The 21,472-nt window shown below is 38.9% G+C and overlaps 1 protein-coding gene across 3 annotated transcripts in view; it reads right to left on the bottom strand.

The window, feature by feature from the left end:
- Positions 1–21,472, bottom strand: part of GNAO1 (G protein subunit alpha o1) — a 250,072-nt gene that overhangs the window by 129,730 nt on the left and 98,870 nt on the right. The gene's annotated exons all lie outside the window — the stretch shown is intronic.

The following is a 21,472-nucleotide window of genomic DNA, read 5'->3' as shown; positions in this document are numbered from 1 at the left end:
TGATCAAGACCAATGGAAGGAGCCCTCATAATGACAAAATCATAGATTCACCAAAAGGTTGCTGGTAGACTTGCCAAGCATTGATACTATTTATTAAAATAATGAGTAGAAAATTGAGATTCTCCTTATTACTAGGAGATAACTCATATTATCAGGTAGTATATTGAAAAAAAAAAAGAATTTGGAGTCAGAGAACTTTGATTCAAATCTTGGCTCTGTTATTTACCTGTAAACTTTTGGATAAGTCACTTAGTTTCTCTAAACTTCAATTTCTTCATCTGTAAAATGAGGGGGTTGAATTATTTGATTTTGAAAAAATCTTTGAGCTTTAAATGTATAATCTATAGGTAGATGAAAGCTTCAATCTACACTTCACAAGTCACTTAATCTTTGTCTCAATTTCCTTAACTGTAAAATGGAGATAATTAATAGCACTTACCAGGTTGGTTTGAGGATCAAATTAGAAAATATATTTTTAAAATTAATTTAATTTTCAGTTCTAAAATCTTCCCCTTTTTCCATCCTTCTCCTTTGAGAAGGTAAAAAATACAATGGCCATTACACATATGAAATCATGGAAAACATATTTCTACCTTAATCAAAATTAGATAATATCTATAAAGTGCTTAGCAATTTCTGGCAAATAAGTAGGTGCCTAATAAATCCTTCCTTCTTCCCTTCCTTTCTTTATCCTTTCCTCTCTCCCTCCCTCTCTCCCTCCCTTGCCCATCCTTTAAAATAGGAGATAATCTTTCCACCCTCTCCCCCACCCCCCGAGGCAATTGGGGTTAAGTGACTTGCCCAGGGTCACACAGTCAGAAAGTGTTAAGTGTCTGAGACCAACTTTGAACTCAGGTCCTCCTGATTTTAGGGCTGGTGCTCTATCCACTGCACCGCCTAGCTGCCCAAGAGAGAATCTTTAAGTGTAGATGGATCTCCTATCTCCCCTTCCCACATCATGAAAATGTGATTTCCAAATGATTGGCTCTTCTTTTCCTTGGGGCCAAGACGTTCAGTGGCTAAGTATCTCTAGCACTTGCTCTCCTGCTTCCAGGTCTCATCATATTCTGGCATTTTGTCCCTAGATGAAAGAAGCAAGCAGTAACTTAATGGATGTAGTGCTTCCTAGTAAAGTCTATGCTTAGCCTCCCTGGAGAGAAGCTAACCTATCTTGATTGGGCTCTGTGGTGGCTTCTATGGCTTCTTCTTACCCCCAATACAGTAGAAGAACTGAGGTACCTTGAGGTACTTGTCTGCAGAATTTAAGCAAAACTCTCACCTTTCCTTTAATCTCTCTGGCTAGTCCAGGGACAAATGTCTGCTGGCCTGAGATAGAAAATTTGATTTTTCTGCATTACTAGACTCATGGCATAGTTTCTGGTGTCAACAGGTTTTACATCTTTAAAGTAATATGCACTCATGGCTCCACCAAGTTCTCTGAACAAGGAGACAGAACATGACTTCAAGGCCCCAGGGAGCACTATGCGAGACACAGAATTGGATAATATCTGTTTTTCTGTCCATTCCTGAAGCCATGTTAAACACAAAGTTACACACCACTGGGTTGCAAAGAGATTCTTTGTTAAAAGATGGGATGTTGTGTTACAATTTCTTGGATGGGCTTAAAAAAAAAAGAGCAGTTTGATGTACCACTATAGTATTTGAATGTCATTATTTCTACCACCAGTAGAGATCCAATGACATTCTGGAAACTAAATTTGAAATCTGGCTCACCTTCCCCATATAGTTTTTATTTCTACCTTCCTTCAGGTTACCTTTCTGAGTGAAGTCCCCTTGTAAGAGCTGAAAGTACAGCTGTATGTCCTATCAATCTATAAATCAACAAACATTTATCATGTACTTAACAGTCCTTGCCCTCAAGGAATTTAGATGAAGATAGTATTAAATAAACAGATATGTATCTGCTACAAACAGAGTACATGTAGATTGCCAGTATCCAATCTATCTAAAATTGATCTAATCTTCTATTCCATTCCCCTTATTGCCACTCCTCTATGCAGTTCTTCTTTCTAACTTTCCTATTTCTGTCAATGGCCCCATCATTCTCCCAGTCACCCAGGCTCAAAAATCATTTTTGATGATTCTTCCATTGTCTTCCCTCCCCCATCCAATTAATCACTAGGTTCTGTCAATTCTTTCTTTCTAAATGGTACCTTGCATCCATCCATCCACTCATCCCATCATTTCCACTCCTACTGCTACCATCCTAATTCAGGCAACTATTCTTGTATACATGGGTTATTTCATCAGTTTCCTCCTAATTGTTTCTTTGTTTCTGGGCTCTCCTACTTCCAATCCACTTGTTGGGCAAAGCAATAGATTAATCTTTGCCCAACATCCTTCAATTTAAAGATCATTGACTGTGGAGTCAGAATGTCTCTCTATTTGAATGACCTTGGGCAAGTAACTTAAATGGGCCTTACCTTTTACTATATTTTACTATATTGAGTAAGTGAAATCCTTGGGCTTCAGTTTCCTCATTTGTAAAAAGAGGTGACTAGATTAGATAGCCTCTCAAATCTCTCCTAATACTAAAACTATTATTTCTGTATTAGAAAACCTTCAATGGCTCCCCATTGCCTACAAGATAAAGACCAATCTCCTTAGTGTAGTCCAAACCATACATTCTAATTGAACCTATATTTTCACTGTTATCTCTTATTATTCTCTTGCACCCCAAACTAGGTCACTAACTGCCTCAAAATTTGCTCTGTACAATCCCACTTCCACACCTTTGTTCATTCTCTTCCCCTGAATATCCACATCTATATATCCCCAATTAATGAAATTCTTGAGCCCAGCTCAAGGCAGATTTTCCCTGTGAAATTACCCCACAGTGAGCTTTACCTCTCTAAACTCCCATGGCACTATGGGGTACAGAACTGTAGACCAACAGACAGATCAGGAAAGAAAGATCTTAGAGAAGATATAATTTAATGCTCTCATTTTGAAGATGAGCTGTGATTGTGTAATACCTCATGTTATTTCAATACAAGTTAGCAAATATTTATTAAGCACCTGGTATCTGCAATGCATTGTATTGGCCAGAGATATAAAGATTAAATAATGGCACAGTCTGAGGCAGTTAGATAGCACAATGGATAGAGGGCTGGATCTGGAGTCAGGGAGATCTGAGTTCAAATGAAGCCTTAGCTTAAAGCTGTGTAAGTCTAGGAATCAATTGGTCTCTGTTTGCATCAGTTTCTCCTCTCTAAAATAAGGATAATAATAGCATTTACCTCCTAGGATTGTTGTAAGGGTAAAATAGGATATTATTCATAAAGCACTTTGCAAAACTGAGAGAACCACATAAGTGCTAGCTGTTGTTATTATTACTATCACCATCAATCTTTACAATTAGATTATTGGCTCCCTATTCCTTATACTTCCCTAAATTCCCCACAGACTTGCTTAAGACTTTGCACATAGTAGGTAATCAAAAATGTTTGATGACTTATTGATTAAATTGAGTGCTAAACCAAAGATATGCCCTCTTGTTCTGAAGTCTAAGGGAACAGGAGTCTTGAGGATTAAAAACCCAGCTTTCTTCTTTGAGACAGAAAATCATTGTCCTGGGAGGAGGCTTTTCTACTCCTGTAGAAGCACATTCTTCTACACCAGAGCTCTGGTGGAATCACACCAGTGGCAGTAGTCTAAATGTGACACATGGGGAGAGGAAGAAGCCAGCAAGCCAGCCCTCCATTTTGGGGAAAAAGAGAAAAAGCAGGAGAGGCAGGAGGAAGTCTGATGCAATTATACTAATGGCTCATGACTGATGGATTGTATATTGAGCGGAAGCTTTTAAATGCTTTTCTATCTAGGGATTGCAACAGCCAGGTGTCTGACAGCAGAAATCTAGCAGAGTGCTTGCAGCATCGGCACAGTCTTCCCATTTGTGGAGCCTCCGCCAAGAGAATAGAACAATATGGTGATCCCCACCAAGAAGGTGGGAGGGTATTTTCTTTGCTTTTAAGGGAAAAAAAATATGACTCTGTAGAGCTCTTGTTAACAAAATGATCTTGTAAAACTCAACAACCTGGCTTAGTAGGAAACCTGCAAGAAGGAGGTAGATGAACAGGCTGAGAGTATGATCCACGAATTCCTTACTGCTTGTTCCACTACTCAGAACCCTTTACATTTGGTGCCTTGTACTGCAGGAGGTGGTGTGCCATAGTGGAAAGAACATTAGATTGTGTATCAAAGGACCTGGGTTGAGTCCCAGCTTTGCCATTCATTGAAAACCTCTGTGACCTTGGTTAAGTAATTTGATCTCTCTGAGACTCAGTTTTCTCATCTGTAAAGTGAAAAAAATTAGGTAAGATGATCTCTAAGGACTCTTCTAGCCCTAAACTTGTGATCCTCTCATGTCAGTCTCTCTGGGCATCTACTCAAGCCAAATTAGATGACTCTGTGTCCTCAGCACATAGAGCATCTTCTCATGCTTTAGTGCCTTTGTTCAGGGGGGTCACCAGACCTAGAATACCTTCCTTTCCTATTTCACCTGCTAAACCCCTGCCCATATTAATCCTTTCTGATTTTTAAAAATTAAACTTTATTTTTTACTAATAAGAATTTATTTTTTTCTCCTTCTTACTTCACTCTCAAATGAACAATAAAGGGAAAAAAAAACACCCAAATACACAAGAATTGCCAAGCAAAGAAAATTCCCACATTGGGCATGTCCAAAAATGTGTGGCTCATTCTGCCCCATGAGTCCATTACCTCTCAGTCAGAAGGGGATAGGGTGGCACAAATCATCCTTGATCTTCTAGGTCCCTTGGATGTGAAAGACCCCATGTAGGAAAGGAACACAATATCCTGTCTACAGGAAGATCTGAGATAACATCCATGACCTTTACTAGCCATGTGAAGATGGAGAAGTCATTTAACTTCTCAGAATCTTGGTTTCCTTATCTGTTAAGTGGAATAATACCTGTAGTCCCTACCTTACAGGGTTGTTATGATCAATGAGATAAGATATATATAAAGCTTTGCAAATTTTAAAATACTGTACAACTACTATTACTACTACTACTACTGCTACTACTACTAGTTGTAGTTGTCGTAGTAGTAGTAGTACGGTTTTGTATTCAATGATACATTCTCTTGCTACCATATCTTTGCACTGGCTGTTTTTCCTGCCTGAAATGCATTCCTTCCCTCACTCTCAGAAACCCTAGTTTCTGTCAGGGCTCAGCTGAAGGACTATGTTCTCCATTGGGCCTTTCCTGTTCCCTGCCAGCTTCTCCAGCTCAAAATCTCTTTAACTACATGAATATGTTATCTCCTCTGAATAGACTATCAATTCCTTAAGCCTACAGGCTATTTTTGAGCCCACTGAGCCCAGTGACTAGCATACTGTAGGCTAAATACTAATAAGTGTTTGTTCACTAACTATAATAGCTATCTGTGCTACCATCTTGTTCCTTTACTATATTAGGAACCCCTTGAAGGCAAAGGGTATGTCTTACCTAAGCAATATATGATCTCTTGTGTTGACAGGACTCTGAACACTTTTAATAAATGCTTTTTGGAGGTGTATATGAATGTATGTGGATATATATATGACTATCATGAGAGAAAAACTACCCATAGGTATTTCAGTTGCTGAGTAGTTTCAGTCATGTCAAACTCTTCACAAGGTTTTCTTGGTAAAGATACTGGAGTGGTTTACCATTTCCTTCTCCAGTTAATTTTACAGATTAGGAGACTGAGGCAAAAAACAGAATTTAGTGACCTGTACATAGCTGGATTTGAAGTTGAGTCTTTTTGATGCCAGACCCAATACTTTAAACATTGCTATACTAAATGCCCATAGAAAGTCTACAAATCTATAAATAGCTCATTGAGGCAGTGACATCACAAAGAACTGTTTAAACTTGATGGGATTTTAAATCAAACCCATTTATTCTCTAGCCCCATCTCCTAACAAAAAGGAATCTTTAAACTTGAAGACAGATGTATGGCTTAGAAAGAAACTCATCACATAAACAGCATGGACAACATCCTATAGATTAACAAACACTTATTACATTCTCATTATGTGGCAAGCTTCTTTCCTCAAGACAGAGTAGTAGACAGAGAGGGATGTCCAATAAAAACTCATAGCTGTACTACAAATCATAGGGATTTTTCTGAAAAGACACGGGTAGTCTTAGTTTCTCCTTTCCACGAGAACTATTCTTTTCCTCAAATACTGCTGTAGATGAGTCAATTTCCTTCTCTGGAGTTGGAATGGAATGGGGTCTTTCACTTCCTTTGAACTTGGGGATTTCTAAGACTTTGTTTCTCGATTGGTTCTATGATTAAAAGCTATTGATTAGTGGTAGTAGCTCCAGTTTCATAGAGATTTGGTGAACCTGATTGTAATTTCTGTTGCTTAATATTAAATCTCATTTTTTCCTTTGGATAGGTTTGGAGTCTATTCACTTTCAGCTGATTTGATTCAAAGGGCTTATTTGATTAAGAACTATGCTTTAGGAAGAAAACTTTAGAGAAAAAACATCAATTACCATGATTCTCGGCCTGCAATGCCCAAGTTTCACACAAAGTAAACTCATCCCAGTAGTTTCCTGCCTTATGTATCACATACAGAGACTCTAAGTTCACGTTTATTTTTTTCTCCTATATAGGTGTATAATGATGACCCCTTAAGGCATGGGTGTGGGGATTTGGGAGTTGATCTTATAGGGAGAGCTAAATATCTGGGGTGAAAGGAGAACCTTATCACTAGCTAAATTAAATGAGGACTCTTTTAGTGAGATCTACTGACTGAAAGTTTTTTTTTTTAATTAAAAAAAATTTTTTTAAGTAATGCTGTGTTCCGTGTCTATGCTGGGATACGATTATGTAGGGCATTGTGTTTATGTTAACACTTTCAGTTGTTGGGAGAGGCCTTCAGGATGAGTCATGGGATGCTGGTATCTCTAGAAGTGCTAATAGCACACCAGCCTCCTTCCTCAAACCCCCTCTCCCCTCAATCATTACTCCTCAAGATGGTTCCAGCTTCTGTCTTCTTCTGACTTTTCACCTCACATAGAATCTAATGGCAGAAATTTCTGAACAGCTATATTTGTATTATAAATTCCATGGAGAGAAAACAATCTAAGTGTCTATACTGAGACTCTTAACAAAAAAGAATACAAAATGCCTATGGGCATCCAAAGAATCTTCTTATAAATCACTGTCTGTTTAGGTTAAGAAAAAGACAAAAAAATTAGAGTTTTCCAAATGGATGCGAGAAAAATTGAATCCTAGAATCTCAGAATTGGGAGAGCCCTCAGAGGCCATCTAATAGTTCCACTTATATTTAGGGACAGAAATCTGCCTTAGAGCATCTCTGAGAAGTGGCATCTAATCTGTGCAAAGGTATAGGGATGAAAGACAAAATGTCATATATGGGATATAGGAAACAGTCCATTTTGTTTGGAATGTAGAATGTCCAAAGGGGATCAATGGGTAGTGAGGTAGCTTAGGGACCTAGGAAGGTAGCCTGGTCATGTCTATCATGTGAATGAGTTTGAGTACCCTATGTTGGAAATTTGTGATTCATTAAACATTTGGAGAATCCAACGATGCTTTCCCCTCCTATCATGTAAAGAGATTTGTCTGAATCATTTAGGACCCAGGACAGGAAAAGCATATTTGATCTGGGATCATAGATTTTGTCAAATGATAATTACCTGGAACTATGATTTTCAACCTCTGTGAATTCTTAAATCTATATCCTAAAATATCGTTCCCACATTTTCCCCTAAGGTTAAAAAAGATGAACTAGGTAGGGGAGATAAGAAAAGTAGAAGCCATATATATCTAACACTAGATGGTTTATAGTCTAATGAAGACAATAAACTTGTAAAAAGTTGCATACATACAGGACACAGAACAGTAAATAAGGATATGATGTGAAAACCCTGTTATGAGGCCAGTGTGCTTGGGATCAGGCTGCTGAAGTGATGGCTGTGGAAAACCAGAAAACATATCTTTTCTTCTCTTGTCGTTGTTGCCAAAGGGGCAGAGGTCCAGGATGCCAGCTCCCAAGGGTGTAAGATGAAGTGGAGGGACCACTTGGATCTGGAAAGATACTGTGCCCTAAGATTCGGAAGGCAAACCTGCCAGCTTCACTCACAGTCCCCACCCTTGCTCCAGAGAGGGTTAATTGCTGTTATTTTTATCATCCCCAGTGGCCCTTACCTTGGAGCCACTTACAACGACCTGGTTTAAATCAGCTCTGGTTGTGGTTCCCCCCTTCCTTGTCCCCCTGCCGCCTCTGCATTTCAGAACAAAATTATTCATACCTTTCCGAGTTAGTAAGCCATTAAGTGGGCTGTAGTCCTGTTGTGAGCCTTTCTTCTAAGTATAAGTCACTGGAGTGAAAACAGATTCCACAAGTCTCTTGCCATCCCAGTCTGCATTCCCTACAAGCATCCCTCCCTTCCCCCAACCTTTCTCTTTTATCTGATCTTAATGAATTAAGCATTTTAGCAGTGACAGAAGGGTTCCTGGAGCCAGCATTTGGCCACCAAACTCTGTTTCAGGCATAAACAACCGCCTCAGGATCAGAGCTAAACTCTGTTCTATGGGAAAAGGGCTAAGAGGACACAGCCAGGGTCATATTCTGCTGTCCTGGTTTTTCTCAACGTCCATTTTCTGCAAGAGGATGCAAATGACAAAATCTTCTTGTTCTTTCTGGGGTTAGGTTAGTGATGATAAGCTGAGGGCAAGTACCCATTCATTTAATCAGGAACAGCTGTTGCTCAGGTCAACTGGCCAACCAGGCCAGCATATTCAGCTGACTGTATGGACCTTTCAGCCCTGCTTCCTGCTTTCCCCTGAGATACTCCCCCTCAAGCTCTCTCAGAGGTACAATTTGGACCTGAGCTAATTGTGGAATCCTTCCCATCACGCTATCAGGGGAGAGCTAAACAGACACAGAAGGTAGCTTCTTCTCTTCTCCTCAGGGCAGCTAAATGTCCCCAGGGAATGGCCAATCCTATATTCCTATGATTTCATGGCTCATGGAAGCTGAATTGCTGGAGACACAGAAAACAGTTCTTTGGGATTCAGAAATAAAAAGGACTTTAGAGGTCATTGAATTCAACACACTCATTAAATAGGTAAGGAAACTGGCGCCCAGAAGTCGTGACTTATTCAAGGGTAGCTCATAAAACTAAGTAGCAGAACAAGAAGGGAGCTCTGATTCCAGGGTGAGTGCTCTTTCTACCATACAGTGCCCTTCATCTAGTGGAGTCAAGAAAGGTTCTCAATGTAAATACTCCAAGCAGGCCTTATTCTGAACAGGCCTAAAGAAAATAGGGAATGACCGACTCTATAAAGAAAAAGGCTTGCAGGCTGGATGTCAAACTTCATTCAGGACACTGCAAAGTGGGGATAGAAGAACAATTTCCCGGAACAAACCCTGAACTGCAAGTAGATTTGAATTTTACATATAGCTAGATGTGGTCAATGAATCAATCAACAAAGTCTCAGGTATTTGGCTAAGTGCAGGAAATAACACAGGCAAAAATGAACCCAGAGAGCCAGGCACCAAGGTGATGCAATGCAAGAAAACAAATGTTCAGATAACCATTTTTGTGAAAAATAACATACACATAAAGCTATACAAAACATATATGTATATATATATATGTATATAACATATATAAGATTTTGCAAAGGGAGGGCAATAATAGCTGGTTCAGCAAGGTCCTGACATAGGTGATGAATGAGGTTGAGCAGAACTTTAAAGGAAATTACGAGACCTGAGAGAAAGAGGTGGAAGGGAGGGTATTTCAGGTGTGTGTGGGCAGCTTAGGCAAATGCAGAGATTGGAGATGAACCATTTCTGAGGGAGGAAGAGTAAGAAAGGCAGTTTAGCCAGACCTGAGTGGTCCTGAATCTTGGTCAATAAGCACTTATCAAATACTTTTATGGATCAGGCACTGAAACAAAGGCAAAAATCATTCCTGCCCCCAGGGGGATACATTCTAAGGAGAGAGAGCAATAACTAGCTGCACAAAAGATAGAGAAAGAGTAGATGTAACATAATTTCAGAGAGAAGACACTGGTTTCTGATCTGAAAAGTCTATCACCTTTAGGCAAGTTTTAAGTTTTGAAGGAAAAAGAGAAACTAAAAGGGGAAGAAGAGGGATAGAGCATTTGAGGCACATGGAACAGTTACTGAAAAGTCACAGAATGAGAAGATAGAATGTCATATTTAAAGAATTGCAAATAGGCCAGTGTCTAATGGAAAGGAAGAAAGGAACTAAGTTATGTAGAGCTCTGAATGCCAAAAAGAGAGCTTTATATCTGATATAAATATGGAGGTAATAGGGAGCCTTTGAAGTTGTTGAGCAGAGAAAGCATCTCAGTCAGATCTACACTTTAAGAAAATTACTTTGATGGCCGTGTGAACGATGGATTGAATGGAGAGACTTGGGGTGGGGGGACCAATGAGAAGGCTATTGCAATCATACAGAAAGAGCTGATGACAGCCCAAACTGTTTACTAGAGTAAAAGTGTAAGTGAAGAGAAGAGGATGTATATGAGAAATGTTGAAATACAAACTGGCAACAGATTTTGGCTATGTAGGTAAAAGTGAGTGAGGAACTGAGTGACAAAAAAGTTGTGTGCCTCGGTGACTGGAGATCTGGTATTACTCTGAACATTAACAGGGAAATTTGCAAGAGGGGAGCCTTGGAGTTTGAAGGTTAGTGGGTTCTATTTTGGCCAAGTTGAATTCGAGGAGGATAAAGTATATTTATTAAGTCTGGAAAGATGATTTGGAGTCAGAGTGAGAAGGATTCTAAATGCTTAATAGAGATTTTATTTGGTCCTAGAGCCAAAAGAAAATCAGTGGAGTTAACTGTAAATTCTCTGAGGGCAGGCATTTCCTTTGCCTCTTTTTTGTATCCCTAGCACTTAGCACAGTGCTTGGTATATAGAAGAAACTTAATCAATGTTTACCAATTGATTATTGAGTAGAGGTAAATCTGGGGATTAGGAACACTTTTGGGGCTATGTGGAAAAGGGAGTTACAAGCCAAAGAGACCAATGACAAAGTGATGGCAGGGTCTTCCCAACAGTGGGTGTTCAGTAAATACTGATTATTGATGACAATGATAGTAGCTTCACTAACCATTAAGTGAACTCCTCAGCCATCTGATGCCCTTGCTGTTTCTTGGCAGGCACACTATTAACCGATAATTGTTTGAGATACATAAGGCAAATTTGGATGTGCCATCTGTAGATGACACTGATGGATTGGACCAAATAAGCTTTGGTTCCCAGAGGAGAAGAAAAAAATAAAAAATTTATCCATTCTCCAAGGGAAGTTATCTGTCATTCACAGGCATGTCACTTGGCATATGGGCACAGGTGAAATGGTTTCCTGGGAAATGGGTCCATTTAGGTGAATCAGAGATACTTAATAAATCAAGAATGCTCAACAAATGTGAGTCCCATCATCAGTGAACACACATCTCAGATACCTACTATGTGCAGTACTCTACCCAAGCGCCAATGCGATGCAATGTAAGACACAAATGTTCAGATAACGATTCAGTCCCTGAAGCTCAATAAAAGATATTATGTTTCCAAGTGATATAATGAATAATAGCAGATAATCACATTGGAGGAGAGTTAAATATTGAGTGAGATCTAAGAAGGGGAAGAGCTGAAGATAGAACTAATTAATTTATAGAACATCCCTGGAGGCCTTGGAAATTTCCCTCCACCACTCAGATGCTACATGAGGCTGTTCTTAATCCATGATTTGAATTCTCATCATCTTGAAATGACTTTATATCACTTGGTACATCATTTATACTTCTATGCAGTATAATGGAAGAGGTGATGGAGTTAGTTGGCTTCAAAGGACATGGAATCAAATTACAATTCTGTTATTTTTGTGACCTTGGATGAGCCATGTAACTCTCTGGATCTTTGTTTACTCCTCTATAAAACAGAGGGTTTAGATTAGATGATTTTCTAAAATCTCTTCCTGTTCTAAACCCTGTGTATTATCATTAAATAAGCTCATGGAGGGCAGGGATTGTTTTGTTTTAGTCTTTGTATCTCAAGAACCTAACACAGCACTCTACACATAGTAGGCACTTTTCCGAACTGAACTGAATCCATATTTGCATTAATTACTTTTTGGCATCAATTTTTTGACTATAAGTGCAATGGAATATACTGGAGAAACAATAATGCTCCTTCAAAATCCTCTTGGTCCTTTTGGGGCCACGGAGAAGAGAGATTTAAGTAGTGTAAAGGATTCAGGCCAATTCCAATTCTGTCTGTAAGCCCCTGTGGGGGAGTAAGGGCAGTAATGCTGCATTTGCCAGGAAGTAAGGTTTTGCAAATGTCTGTCTGCAATCTAGCTGAGCTAAGATGAGAGCTGTTGCAGAGTGGGCCCAGCTCTCTCTGTGCCTGACCTGGAGGCTGCCAGGCAAGTCAGCAAGTATTTGTTAAGAACCTGTGGAATGTTTTTTCCATTTTTTTCCTTTCTTTAATGGAAAGTCATGGACAAATAGTAGAATGCGCTGTTTGGGGCACTCTCTCTCTCTCTCTCTCTCTCTCTCTCTCTCTCTCTCTCTCTCTCTGTGCTTATGTAAATACAGGGACCTGGACCTGTAACTGGATGGAATAAGAAAGGAGGAGGGGAGGAGAATAGGATGGATCACAATGGGGGACTTGGGCTGCACTTTCACAGATACCAAGCTGCTGTCCTGCCACAAAAACCCATCTTTTAAATACCAGTATTCTCTCAGGAGTGCCATATGACTGCAAATTGTGGGACGGGACGATCTCAGAAGAATAAATTGTAGGTGACCTAAAAGGCAATGGAATGACTCCTGGTGGGGGTAAGTAGCACACTGCAGTAGATTGACAGGGATGGTTCATATGTAAGACATGGCACCAAATATGTTTTCGAGGCCATATTTAGCTGGAGAAAGATGCAGAGGATCATGTAGGGAGAACGAAAGACAACAAAGGGATAGCCAGGGCATTGCACTGTCATCCTCAAATGATTAAAAGGCCAGCAGCAGGGCTCCAGGGCATTGGGTAAATGGATCGCTTTTCTGGGGAGAATGTGGCAGAGCAGGAGCAAGAACTGCATGGTCCAGGGGATGGGTACGGTGGTGGAGCCACCTTGGGAAGGAATACCCCACTGGTGATCAGGTGTCTTGTGGGCACATCTTAGTGAAGTAAGTACTTCCATGGTGCTCAAAGGACATGTCCCAAGCTTTGCAAAAGCGCCCTGACTTGTATGGATCTTGTATTCGCAATCATATCTGCCTAAGCTATTCTTCTGGCTCTCTGGAGCATCCCAGGTTTCCCCTTGACAAAGAATGACACCGTGACATGAGCAAAAAAGCTTGAGAATCACTGCTATATTTATTGTTCTATGTAATACATTTGGAGAAATAGCAAAGGTGGATAAGGAAGGATCCCATCCTCATAAATTTACAATTTAACTACAGAGACAACACACACATACACACACAATGTAGTTAAGGGAACAAAAGGAGACATTGTAGGATTAGGTGCCCAAGTGCATAGGATTCCAGAGAATTCAGTGTGGTACAGTCAACAGGACAATGAACTTGAGAGTCATAGAATCCAAGTTCAAATTCCAGCTCAGCCACTTACAGGCTGTATGAGAGTGTTAGATATTCCTAATATCCTTTCCAGCTCTGATCTCACACACCAACACAGATTATTTGAGAAGGTTTTGTAGAGAATGTACAACTTGAGCTGGAACTTGAAGGATAGGAGTGATTTAAATAGAAGGTGGGCCATGAGTGGCAGGAGACCTTAGGGGGAAACAAAAGTATGTGAGGTGCATGCTGGAATATAAGGAGGCTAGATTGAATTGGGCACAGTCTATATAATAGAGAGTAATGTTAGATAAGTTCAAATAAGTAATACCAGACCAGTTAATGGAGAGTCTTGAATACCAGCAGGCAGAATATAATCTGCTCCTTAGAAAGGTCTCTAGAAGTTAAAGAGGCACCACTGAATATGTTCTGTCTGTAGTTGCCTCTGAGTACCATTTAGGGAAATACTTTAGGGAGTCTAGATGAAAACCAATTGCCTATCCGCCCAAAACAAATCTATAGAGTTCTCTGACAGCTCATCATTTCCTCACAGTCTGATTGGACTTGGAAGACTAACTTGCATTTGGCTTTAATTTTGATTTGGTTTTCTATAATATTTCATTTGTGTTTAGATAGCAGGGTATGCACAGGAGGATGGGAGAGTGAGTAGGATGCATCTGAGAGATACTGGAAGAGACATGGTCCTGAAAGAACAAGACATCATTGCCTAGGATGCTATGGGGTGAAGGCTCATGGAAGAAATGCACAGAACAGGAAGAAGGGAGACAGTAGTTATGAAAAGAGCCATAAATTGGCTGCAGAGGGTAGTATCCGTGGCAGAGAGACAAATGGCTAGAAACGCCTGAGTAAGGACTTGGAACAGTAAGAACATGATGAAAAGAGACAAGTTTGGAGTTCCAGGAATGTGGTGACAGTTATAGTGGGACTAGAAACTGAAAGACAGTGGCAAAAGCTGGGAGAGGGGAGCAAGACAGTTCTCACTGGAAATGGTGCCCAAGCTATACTGTTTCCAAATTGTCATGGGGAACTGACATTGAACCATTAAACCTTTTTTTGGGAGCAATAATAATAATAATTTGTAAAAATATATAATATTGACTTATATGAAGATTATTTCATTTAAACCTCTCTTAAAAATCCAGTGTGGTAGGTTATTATTATCCCCATTTTATAGATTATTATGATTAAAAAGTTTCAAGATAAAAAATTTCTGGATAATTTAATCATTTTATTACTAAGGCCAACACATTATTAATAAAAGAATAGTCATTTGGCCTCTTTCTCTTAGACCTAAGATAATATGGCTTGCATACAGTTGATATATACTTCAAAGAGTAGGTGTTCCTGAGGAGTAGCAATCTATTCAAAGAATGTATACCCCAACCAAGCCTGAGCAAAACCCAATGGCTACTTCACTGTGGTGGGGTCTTGAATAAGAAAGTTAGTCTAGTCTCATCATCAGCAATGACTTTCAAGAGACTGAACTTTTAAAAATCAAGACTTTAGAAGAAGGGGAGAACTCTGGATCTCCCCAAATTATTGGTTATTAATCATAATTTCTCTCAAGGTGAGGAAACTAAACAAAAGAGATTAAGGTCTTCTTGATTCCAAGTCTAATGCACTATCCACTGTCCACCTAGCTACTTTTTAGAAATAGAAATAACTTTGATATAAGATAATTTGTGTAGCAAATATACTAAGGTTTTGCTAAAGGGGCTGTGTAGCCCTTTTTATGCTTATCATTGTTTTGAATAAATATTTGTTTAAATGCTTATTGAATTGCCTGCCTTAATAGCCCAAGGAAAGAGTTAAATGAGCCAGATTATAACTTTCCCAGAATATGGGTGGGGTCACACCAGCGAGAGATCATAGAGAATATTCTTAATTATTGATAAACATCCAAGATTGATCTGGGTGAAGGAACAAGCCACAGAGAGACTATAATATCCTTAATTATTGATTAACATCTAAGATTAAATTTGGGTTTCTGTCAGTCCAGTACCTTCCTTCTTGTAGTATTCCAAATACTGGTAATCTCCTCCATCAGGTTTCAACCTCAAATTGGCTGCACTCACATAGACCACCCTATACTGATCTCATTCATCTCTGATAATTCCAGTGATCTATCATCAGCACTTCTCTGAAACACAGATATGGCTCAGCTTAGCTCTTATGACTTGTCATCCTCCTTCCCTTTTTTTTTTTTTTTTTTTTGGGTCAGATGAGGAAACTAAGGTTTTGAGAACCGAAGTGATTTGCTATGGAATTTTGGACAAACCAGGTCACCTTTCTCAGTCTCAGTTTCCTCTCCTGGACTGAATTATTTCTAAGGTCTTCTCCAGCTCTGACATTCTATGTTCTGTTGTAGCTTCAACAATCTTATTATTTGAACATCTTATTTCTGCCTATTCACTTAGTCTATAGTTTCTTAATGTTAATGTATCGTGCTTGTTGTTTAAACTGCAATCTTTGGGAAGAAAGGGAATCATGATTAATGTATAGTATATAACTCTAAGCACATGAACGGACTGATCTGGGGGCTTAGTAAACACCTTTAAATAATGATGGTGGCAGAGTCATCATGTGTCTCTAAGTAGGCTGCACATTGATTTATGTTTGCAGACACATACATATCCAAAACAATTTTCTCAGACTAGACATTTCTACATTCTGATGCTCCACTGGTTTCTAGTCAGTACCATTTTAGGGAGTTTTATCCGGGAAGACAGAGTAAAATGGAGCCAATTTATGTGGAGTAAAGTAAGAATTAATGATCATTGAAACTGTATCTATTTTCTGTCCATGGTAATGAAGCTTGACCAGAATCTAACACTTAAGTAGATTGTCTTGATTTTATATTCAAGAGCCTGCATAGAATGCCCCTGAAGTACAGGACCACACTGATGGAAGTTAAAGAGCTCTTGAGTTTTTCCATCTCAAGAGAAATTTAATAAAATATGATAGGTAAAATGTACAAACCAAAGGCAAATAATAACATAGCACAAAATTTCTGTCCTCTGAATAATCCCAAAGCTGATTCCAGATCATCTTTGACAAATTGCCCTGTCTTCCAAGGCAATGATGCTGAGGAAAACAGAAGACACAAATTAGAGAAGGAATACAACTGGATCAAAGTGCTAATGGGGTCTTGTTGTAGGACACATTCACTCCATTTTTCTCTCAAATACTTTCTAGGTGTGGGGTTAGAGTAGGCTTATGTTTATCATGCTGATCCTGCTCTGAAGATCTCCTCTTTTCTTAATTAGTATACACCAACAATCCTTGTTTTTTGGAACTTTCTCTATATAGACTTATAATCTGGAGACTTCCAGATGTACTCAACTGCCCAATCCCTGACATCTTCCTATCTATGATATAATTACCAATCAGATGCACCTAAGTGAGACTCTGATCCTTCCTATAAAATATTTCCTCACCTTTGCATCTGGGCAGCTCTGGTATAAAGAATGGAAGTTGGGTGTTCTCATATCAAACAAGGAAAAATGCTGAGATTGTAATAGATTTAGAGGACAATCAGAGCATCTCTAAGGATACCAGACTCCTCGCTCTATTTTATTGATATTTACTTCATAGCACCAGCAAAAAGCCTCTCCTTCCCTGCCAGTAGAGGCCTGGTTGTGTCCTCTCTGGCAAATGACATCTAATTCTTGTGCCTTCAGGGACTGAGACCTGGATATAGCTTTTGACCTAAGTCTCTCTTCTTTTGATGTTTCCTCAAGGCTTTTCTTTCGTGATTTAAAATGTGTCGATAATAAAGATTTATTGCTACTTTCACTTTTTTTTAAAGCATCCCTGGCTGATTTGCATCTTGTATGAGAGTCTTAAAACAGTTGTAATGGCTGGGGACATCACACTTGCCACATGGGAAGATTCCATTGATATATAGTACACTGAGCTCAATGAACTATAAATAAATTGAACATAAATAACATAAAAAATATAATTTTTTATAATGAAGTCCCTGCTAGAGTTGTCACTATTCATAGGCAGATAAGGATAATGTCTGAGAGCCATGGTTTTACAAAAGGCACTCCCTGCAATATATGTATATTTTTAATAGTTTCGTCTAGATTTCTTTTACCTTATTATTTTTTTTTTTTACTTTATTTTTGAAGGGTTCATTTAAGGGATCACATGCATTTATTTAATTTAAGGCCTCACATTCTTTGGAGAGCAACCCAATTTATTATGGGTTCTCAGATCTAGAGCTGGCAAGGACCTCAGAGGTCATTTTGTCTAATCCTTCCATTTTACAGATGAGGAAACAGGCCCAGAGTGGAAAGTAATTTACCCAAAGTTGCGTGGCTAGTAAGTGGCAAACCCAGGTGAGTCTTCTGACTCTAAATCCAGCATTCTCAGTTATAGAAATTATTTGTATATGCAAAAATATGCTTCTAAATTATTTAGAATGCTTAAAAGGCTCTGTTCTTTCTTAGCTCAAATTCTCTTGTTCTGTGACCTACTTTCCTTAAGGATCCCACCCACTCTTATGGCTTCAATTATCCACCTCTATACAGATGGCTTCTTAATCTACATCTCTAACCTCTGAGTTCCAGTTTCATTTTTTCAAAGAATAATAGGGCTTAAAAATGGAAGACACTTTAGATATCACCTACTCTCTCTCCATCTTATTTTATAGAAAAGATAATTGAGGTCTAGCGAGATCTTATCCAAATTTACAGACAGTAAGTAACAGCGCTGGGGTACCAACCAGGTCCTCTGATTACGATTCTACCACCATGAGTCCCAGATACCTCAAAAGCTGTGTCCAAAACTAAGTTCATCACCATTTCCCCATTTCCTCCACTAAATTTTCTATTTCTGTTGATGGCACAACCATCTTTTTCAGGCTTATCATGTGGATCTTTGCTTCTTCCCTCTTTTTGACATGCCATATTTAAATCCATTGCCAACTCCAACAATTATTCCATCTGTAATATAGTTTCAAGTCTTCTCACCATTTTAGTCACTACTGTCTGGATCCATTTCAGTTTACTGCTCTCCTACCTAAAATATGGCACCCAGAAATGAACACAATACCCCAGAAGTGCCTGACTGTGACAGAGTAGAACAGGTATATTTTTTTTCCTTACTAAATATATTATACTTCCTTCTCAATGTAGCCTTGGATAATTTATGGCTCTTCTGGCTGCCATATCATGATGTGTACTCATGTCAAAATTCCAGTCCACTAAAATAGTCAGATTTTTTTCACACCAACTTTTGTTTTATCACATTTCTTCCAACTGTACTCAACTAGCTGATTAAAAAAAATTAAGATTTTACCTATTAAATTTCTTATTAAATTTGGTTCTAGCTTGCCAAAATATTTTGGTTCTTGATCCTATCATCGAGCATATTATTTATATCCCCTATCCCCTGCCAGAATTATGTCACCTGAAAGCTTGCTAAGCATGCCATTTTATACTTTTAACCAAATCACTGATTAAAATGTTGAAAAGAATTGTGTCAAAGAAAGAGTTTTGAGACACTCCAATACAGACCTTCTTTAGAATTGATATTACTTTCAAAGAAAGAAAGATCAAATGCTGTTGTGGTATTTAAGAGATATTAGAACAAGACTAACATTTTGGATAAATATTAGAGAAGATTTAGAGAAAAATATGGCCAAGAATTACATAGAATGAAAAAGTATCCTACCTTGGTAGAGGACTTTCTAGTGAAATCATAAATCTATCAAAAGTATTATCTCCTCTACCACCAGTAGAGGTTTGGGGTGGGGGATCCCCACGAGATTTACTAGATTTGTAATCCTAAAAACAATGCCTTGTACATAGTAGGCACCAGTAAGAATTTGAATGAATATCAGATTTTAAAATGAATAGAATTTCAAACTTGGATCAGCTCTTTGGGAAGTGATATGCCTGAATCTCTACCCTTACAATCGTTTGGTCTCTACTGATTGACTCGTTAATGTTCACTAATATCAAGACAGAAAGGCTCATGTGATAGAGGGGGTAGGTCACAGAAGTAAGATATGCTGAAAGGAAGGAGAAGGAAAAAAGACCAATAGAAGAGGATAGTGCATCTATATCTTCCACTAGAGGAAAATTAAGGGCCTAGTCTCTAAAGTTTTCTGCAGGATCTTAAATGGTTCTTTTACTGGCTCCTTTTCCTGACTCTAGGATCAGTGCTCTATCCACTGTGCCATCTAGCTATTTCTTATTGGCTCCTTCCCATAAGATTTCATCAGGGGCCACATATCTTCCCTGTATAGTCACTTTTGTTATTGAGCAGGCAGTATTCTTCTAGGGACAAGACAAAAGGGGAGGAGAGGGGGATCTGGGTGTGTTCTTTGGAAGGCCATGCTTGCTTCATAGAGGAATTGGAGAATCATAGGAAGGAGAGGAAGATGAAATAAAACATTTTGCAAAATGGAGAGCCATATAAATGTAAAAGGTATTATTTTTACTATGTAGAGGAAGTAGCAAGATGTTCAATAAATATTGGATAATTGCATGGTGATTTGCTTATTCTTGGAGTATGTAGGAAACCCTAGAAGAGAAGAGGAAATTCTTCCTGCTTATTATTACACCCCCTCTCTCTCTACTTTTAACCAAGAGTAGAACAAAATTCATGATCATTCAAGTCCAGTGGTAAGGCATTAGATGGCTTCTCTACACAGAAACAATGTCACCTCCACTCCTGCCCTTCTCTGTAGTAGTAGTAGGAACAGCAAGAACCTTTGGTGATTCTCCTGAATCCCAATAACCCATCAACCAGTCCTGATTCCAGAGCATTTCCCTTAGTTGGCAAAGCTGGGGTTTTGATCCTGATGGGTTATCTCTGTGGAATCAGGACTTTGTGCATAAAAATTAAATTTCTACATTTAAAGCCATCTGTCACAGACTATTTATCAGACACGGAAGATGAATATTTGCTCCAGCCCTGCTCTTCACCCCACTCAATGTGCATGGATTTTGGCAATGACAAGATACATGCAACATTCAGACTGAGCTCTGAGTAATCAACAGATCATGTCCAATTCTAAGTCATCCATACCCAGCTGCCATTGTGCTCTGAGAGCCCCATAATACACAATTTCAATACAATAAGTTATACTTGAAAATATAATTGATATTTAGAATTCCTATAGGAGAAGAAGGAAAAAGCTGATCAGGGAAAGAGTTCCCTGGAGTTGTTTTTTCAGTGCTGACTAGGAAAACAGGCATATTCTCTTCTCGTTCTCTCTCTCTCTCTCTCTCTCTCTCTCTCTCTCTCTCTCTCTCTCTCTCTCTTTTTGTTGTCACCAGAATGGTTGAGTATAATTCAGTCCTGTGGTTAATTCAAATGTTTGCAAACAAGATGCTTTTATGTACTTACTCAATTCACCACTAAATGGGTACCTAGAAACAGACCTTAAAAGCAGTCCCTGTTCTATGACATGGCCTTCCTATAGGGGAAGAGAAAACTCCTCAGACAACTGTCAGTAATATCTCATGACTCAACTGAGAGTGGCTGAAAATACCTTTTTTTTTGGTGGGGGAGAAGGGAGAGATCAATTTTAAATGCAATCCTCTCCCTCGCCCCCAGTAGGAACTCTCTTTCTTTGTATCTCTAGGGCCTGGCACTTAGTAGGTACTTAATAAATGCATATTGACTTACTGGATGATGCATTTTTCTTAATTTTCATCTATTAGGTATTACTGCAGTGTTAATAGTGTTTAGTTTCTACATAGTGTATAAGTCAGCAGATATTTCTTATCTGCAGAAGAAATCTGACATTCCAACTGCCTTGACTAAAAGCTCCTTAAAGCTGTGCCTACCTCTTCACTCTGAGGCCT

The sequence above is a fragment of the Antechinus flavipes genome, chromosome 2, assembly GCF_016432865.1.
Source record: "Antechinus flavipes isolate AdamAnt ecotype Samford, QLD, Australia chromosome 2, AdamAnt_v2, whole genome shotgun sequence".
Classification (NCBI taxonomy): Eukaryota; Metazoa; Chordata; class Mammalia; order Dasyuromorphia; family Dasyuridae; genus Antechinus; species Antechinus flavipes.
The sequence above is the reverse complement of the archived record's forward strand: the minus strand, read 5'-3'. Positions and strand labels throughout refer to the sequence as shown.